Genomic DNA, 6,151 nt, shown 5'->3' with positions numbered 1-6,151 from the left:
TGTTTACTATGATGGTTTCCTTAAGCAAAATTTTTACTAAAAGATGGAGGCTGGAGGCTAGCCTGACAAAAATGGTAGATACTCCCTTCACCATGAATGCAACCCTCTTATTTTACAGAAAATGTTGTTTGCAGCTCAAATGGCTATACATGTTGTATCAATTAGGATGCTTTCAACTCTACTAGGAGCATATCAGGCACAGTAGCCTGTATTATACAGTGGTAACAAACAACCTCCACCCGTCGCTTAACACAACAGAAATTTATTTCTCACTCATGCTAAGTCAGCAGAGAGTTCAGGCAGTTCTCCACAGCAGCTGATTTTTAGGCTTTGGCTCATCATTCCAAATGCTTGGATCTTAGGCAACACCATCAGTGTACGTGCTCCCCTGATTACCACTGCAGGGAAGAGCAGCGGGGATTCAAACACTGGACGTGGCCACAATGCTTCTAGTCACATTGCATTTCAAGTCAATGGGCCATGCTTTGGTGGCAGAGAAGTGCTGTGCTCCTGTGTGGCCAGAGCAGGGTATTGGCCACCAAAGGCAGTAAGTTCTCTCAAGGACTTGTTTTTTTCCTCCAGTAGAAAAATATGGAAGTACGTAGTCCCAAGGTTGTTTCAGTAACTCAGCAGTTACTGAAGACTGAGTTGCTTCCTGTCTTTCCACTCTGGCATCTTTGATTTCTCAGGGTCATCTTTTTGTCACAAGATGACTACTACAGGTCCAAAGATCACATCCTCTCATGTCAATATCCAAAAGCTGGAGAGAGGGGTGGGATCTCTTTGCCTCTTTTTTATCAGGAGGAGTGAGGCCTCTCTGTTTCTCAGTTCCCACCCGGGTTTCTTAATCAGGGCAGAAAATTGTTCTTCACATCAGACTTCCCATTATACCTCACTGGTCAGAATTGGGTCATATGTCTATTCCCTAGTCGTAAGAGAAGATGACAAAGTAAGCATCTGACTTTTCATTCTCTCTTATGAGAGACAGGTTCTGCCAGCTTGGGTTCAAAGGAAATAGGAATACCAAGTGTTTCCCGTGCATGAAAATAGTGTTATCAATGTCCAAGTATGGGGTGTCAAATATTTGCCCCAGATCACCATGCTATTGAAATGCAACTTCCTGAATTCCCACCTTGTGGGATTCTGAATCACAGTCGCTGGTGGCACTGTTGTGTTCAATCACAACTTCCTATTCTTGAGAAAATTGAGTTTTTCCTGAGATCTAATATCAAGCCACCTCCTGGGAACAGGTCTGTTTGGTGGATCAGATGAGAAATGATGGTTCTTGCTTGGTGACTCAGAGCAACTTCAAAGAATTTTCCATTTTACAGAGCTTTTCAGATCTCCCAAACAAATTGTAGACTACAAATGAGTAGGAAACTAGGGCTTGATTGTGAAAATTTTCACTCCTGAAAAATAAACTACAGCTTGGCTTATTTTTCAAAGAATCAACTTCTCAGATTCTAGGCAGAAAAACAAACACCACTAAAAAAACTGTTGCTGTGTATTTCAGAATCATACATGTTATCGGGGACTTTAATAACAGTTAAACTATAGAAGAGATGGTCGTGGAGGCGCCCACTTCAAATGGCAACCACCTAACAGCTTCCAATTAAATCGCTTATGACAACAGACAGAAAGGTTGCCATACCATCAAAAGCTGAAACTTAAAAACGATTATAATAAACTGGGTAGAAATGTACTAAGTCTAAAGCAAATGGAACTGGGCCGAGGGAAAAAAATCCTATTCAGTATTTTGTTCTGGAAACAATGAGAGCATAAAAACAGTAGGAATAGACTTTCTATCTCCTCTGTCTGCCTCAGGGAGCCAGGTGTACCCCAACCAAAAAAGACACTTGCTTCTCTAAGAAGGCTAGAGGAATTTCTCCTGATTCTGACCCCAGATTATTTCAGAGATCACACTGCACGCCTTACCCCCTGAGAAATACAGCAGAGGAAGTGGAAACACTACAGTTTCTAGAATGCAGTGCACCATCACAGACTTCCCAAGTCTCTCACTGAGAGAAGGGGGTTGGGTAGGAAGAACTCTGGTGGCAGTGTATTCCTGGGATTGTAGAATTCCCTGAGTTGTTCCCCTCTTCAGATGTCACAACCCTAGTGGGGTCAAAGAGTAGCAACACCTTTGTGAGGTCAAAAGGGCTTTGTGGGAAAACCCAAACTTATTGGAAACTCTCCTTTTCTACCCTCAGCACCTAATAAAGACAAACCCCAGCTCCAGAGGGCTACAAGCGCTACTTGTGAGCACTTTCTTGTTTTATGTGTGTAATATGTAATAACTAACATTTCCTGACCACCTGCTGTGGGCTATGCACCATGTTAAACATGGTGTCAACAAGTAATCTTTACAGTAACTCCATGAAGGAGGTGTTATTAATATTTATTCTCACTTTACAGATAACCTGAAACATAGGGAAGTTAAAAATCATGTTCAAATTTTTAGTCAGTAAATAGCTGAGTTGGGATTTGAACCTAGAAGATCTAGCTCCCATTTCCATCCTCTTAATTACGCTTCTATACTGTCCTTGAAATATACATAGTGAAATAGAAGTTGTTTGTATTAGTGTGGGTATTTACACAAGTATAAACATATATATGCTTACATACATTTGCCATGTAATCAAGATGATGAAAAAGTCATTAGCTAATAATTGGTGCTGATATGGTGCAAGGCAGAGGAGGGGATATATTAGTATAAGCAAAATTCATATTTCAAGCCAGGAGCCCCCCAAATACAGAGAAAATAGGTGAGGAGACCCAAGTGGAGAGAAAGATGGACACTCGCACTAGGTAAAATACTGCTGCTGTAGATTGGGCTCACGGCCATGCCCACGTGGACAGTCTACAGTTGGCTAATGGCATGGCAGTCTTAGGCAAGCTACTTCAAAAAGAAATAGCTCCTGAACTGCGTCTCATTCCTCCTTCCATGTCATCTGCAAAGTAGTGTAGGAAAACTGCTCTGTCTCCTATTAGCTGCATGTTCTCTACCTCTCAGTGCCTACCAAGACCTAAGGGGATAGGTGATAGGACTTTTTCCATCCATCCTTTTCTCCTTTCTGTTCAGTGTGGGTAAATAAGTAGCATGGGGTAGGAAAAGGATAAAAAACATCCTTTCAATTAGGCCTGCCTTTATGTTTGGTATTAGGTCTTAAGTTACTGTTGGTAGCAACAATGACAGAAAAGTGTAAGCTCAAATGTATTTTAAAACTCTGAAAGGATAGAAATTGGTTATATAAAACTTCTAAATTTATTTTTAAAAGGAGGCAAAAAATGTAACAAATTACAAAACAAAATAAAATCGACGCATGAAAAATAATCACAGAAAAATAAGATTGTAGGGATAAGTTTGAAGTAGTTCGATACCCATAATAATTGTGAGGGACTCTCAGACTGGATTCAAGTCTACGAGTGATGTGTACATGAGCTATCTGAAATGAAATGACTTAGAAAGACTGAAAAATAAAGGAGTCAAAAATATATCCCTGGCAAAAATTTGTTAAGGGCATGTTCTCTCGTCTTCATCTGAACTGACAGAAACTTCAAGGATGGCCTAAGGAGTGCCAAAGTCATCAGGGGTTCTTAACTTGGGATTTGTCAACTTGGATGGAAAAACAATTTCACCTTTGTTTTCACTAATCTCTGACAGAAATTCAATATTTCTTTCAATCACCATAGCATCAAACCATAGTAACTAAAAGTAATTCTGAATTCCTTGAATACCACCAGTCCTTTCTCCTATGCTAAAAATCCTCAGGAGTATGATAATCAAATAAAATAACAAACAAAGGAATAAACAAACAAATAAAATAAAAACAAAATACCCTTTTCATAGCAACGGTTGTCAAATAGAAAATAAAAGAGAGTGATCCAATTCCAAAAGCTGCTAAATATATTAAATGTTTATTCAATAAGTTCTGGATAAGACAGCGAAAATATTTTATTGAAGGACATTCACGACTTGATTTGAGAGAGCTGCTGAAGGGAAGATTCGATTTGGTGGAACTGTCGATCTTCCTTCCTATGATCAAAAATATAGTCTTAATCATATAACAATGGATTAAAAAAACAGAAACAACAAAAATTGCAGAATGATCTTAACAAAGGATCTATGTATAGGAGATTTTTCTAAAAAAAAAGAAGTGTAATGAAGAGGTTTAAATCTATGTTGAAATTATGAATTATTTAATAAATTGTTTACCAGCTGACTAATGTGCTATGGGTGGGGTGGGGAGCAGAGGAACAGTTAGTTTCTTAGTTCACATTTAAATCCAAATAAATTCCAAACCTTAAGAGGCTCTTAATCATAGGAAACATATTGAGGATTGCTGGAGGGGCAGGGGTTGGGGGAATGGGGTAACTGAGCAATGGACATTAAGGAGGGCATGTGATGTAATGAGCACTGGGTATTGTAGAAGATTATGTATATAGAAGATTATATATGTAAGTGCTATATATATTATATAACTCTACCTCTGAAACCAATAATACATCATATTTTAATTAATTGAATTTAAATAAAAAAATTTAAAATAAATCTAAATAAATTCCATATGGATTAAAGGTGTACATATAAAAATAAAGCCATAAAGTCTGCAGAAAATGTTGGTGGATATTATATAGATTCAAGGTAAAAAAGTCCTTGCTCAGCCATACACCAAAGGTAGAAACAGCAAGATATGATAAATAGAGTTGATGTCATGAAAATTTAGAACTTTAGGACATTAAAGCCACTTTACAAAATATAAAAGCAGATGGTAAAATGAGAGAAAAGAAAAAATTTTTATAACATTTATGAAAGACAAACGGTTAATAATATTAATACATAAAGAGCTTTTCCACCAGTGAGAACAAGGTGAGTGAGTATCCCAGAGGAGAACACATGCAAAGGAAACAGTCATTAAATTGGTAACAACAAATATATTTTCCAACTTAAAATCAAAGACATTCAAAACAAAACTATGAGCTAGTTTTTTAATGATCATGTTAACAGAGTAGATCTATATTTTGAAAATCATTGCCAATATAGGGGAAAGAAGATTTTTCGTTTATTACTGGTAGATTTGTAAGTTAGCCTTTGTGGAGATCAATTATGGAAATTTGTCTGATGTTACTAATGATAAGGAAAATGTTGACATTACTTAGCTAAGTAAAAAAAAGTCATTTATAAAATGATTTATATTGTAAGTATATTTTCATAGATGAATTTTATATGAAAGTTATACATAATTAAACAAAGAATGTTTACAACTAATACAAATTACTCCCTAATGAGACAAGAAAATAATTTCATAGGTAGTAACTCTTTCAAGTAATTATAAATCACCGTATTTAATAAAAAATTTAAATACCAACGAAATTCCTTTAGAGTGTTACTGATTTAAATCTAGTGCTTAAATTTTTAAGTTTGCAGACTATAATGTAAAATATATAAGGAGAGAATGATTTACTGCAATCTTATGAATACCCTCTGTTCTTGTGCTGTTAAACTTCAAGAGAGCACAAAAAGGAAGAAATGAAGTATATAGGGGGGGGAAGAGAGAGAAAAGGTGTATTCCACACTGTATAAAGTTTTTATAAAACATATCGGTTAGATAATTTAAGGGTTGGTAAACTAAATTGAATGTATTTCCAATATTATGCACATTATAGTGTACTATAATTATGTGCAATTGTGGAAGGGCAATTATTTCTCTCTCTCTCTCTCTCTCTCTTTTTTTTTTTTGGGCTTGAAAGAATCTGATTCCTGATTTTCTCTGTTCTCTTCCATTTGTCTTACGTTGGTGTTCCCCCGCCCGAATGCCTTCATCAACAATATAATTCTAGGTCAAGTTAACCTGAGTGAATTGGGGATTTTCAATGTTCTGTTCTTGCTCTACAAGATAAAGGAATGAAAGCAAGCATTAAGTTAGTTTATGTGCTGCACATACCATTGAAAAAGAGCAGATTGAATCTGTATGAAGCCTACTGATGGCTGCAGGTATGTTCTGGGCCCAGTATTGTTAATTGTTGGTTTACCAAGAAATATATAAACTTGCAAACCAATGAAAAAGAAATCCCCATTTCCGTGACTTAAAAGGGAACAAGTCAATGGAAAGTAAGCTCCTGTTTTTTATGTGACAATCCCAGGGGATGT

Source organism: Lontra canadensis, unplaced genomic scaffold, assembly GCF_010015895.1.
Source record: "Lontra canadensis isolate GAN:19392208 unplaced genomic scaffold, GSC_riverotter_1.0 scaffold6, whole genome shotgun sequence".
NCBI classification, from domain to species: domain Eukaryota; kingdom Metazoa; phylum Chordata; class Mammalia; order Carnivora; family Mustelidae; genus Lontra; species Lontra canadensis.
This window is presented reverse-complemented; position numbering follows the sequence as displayed.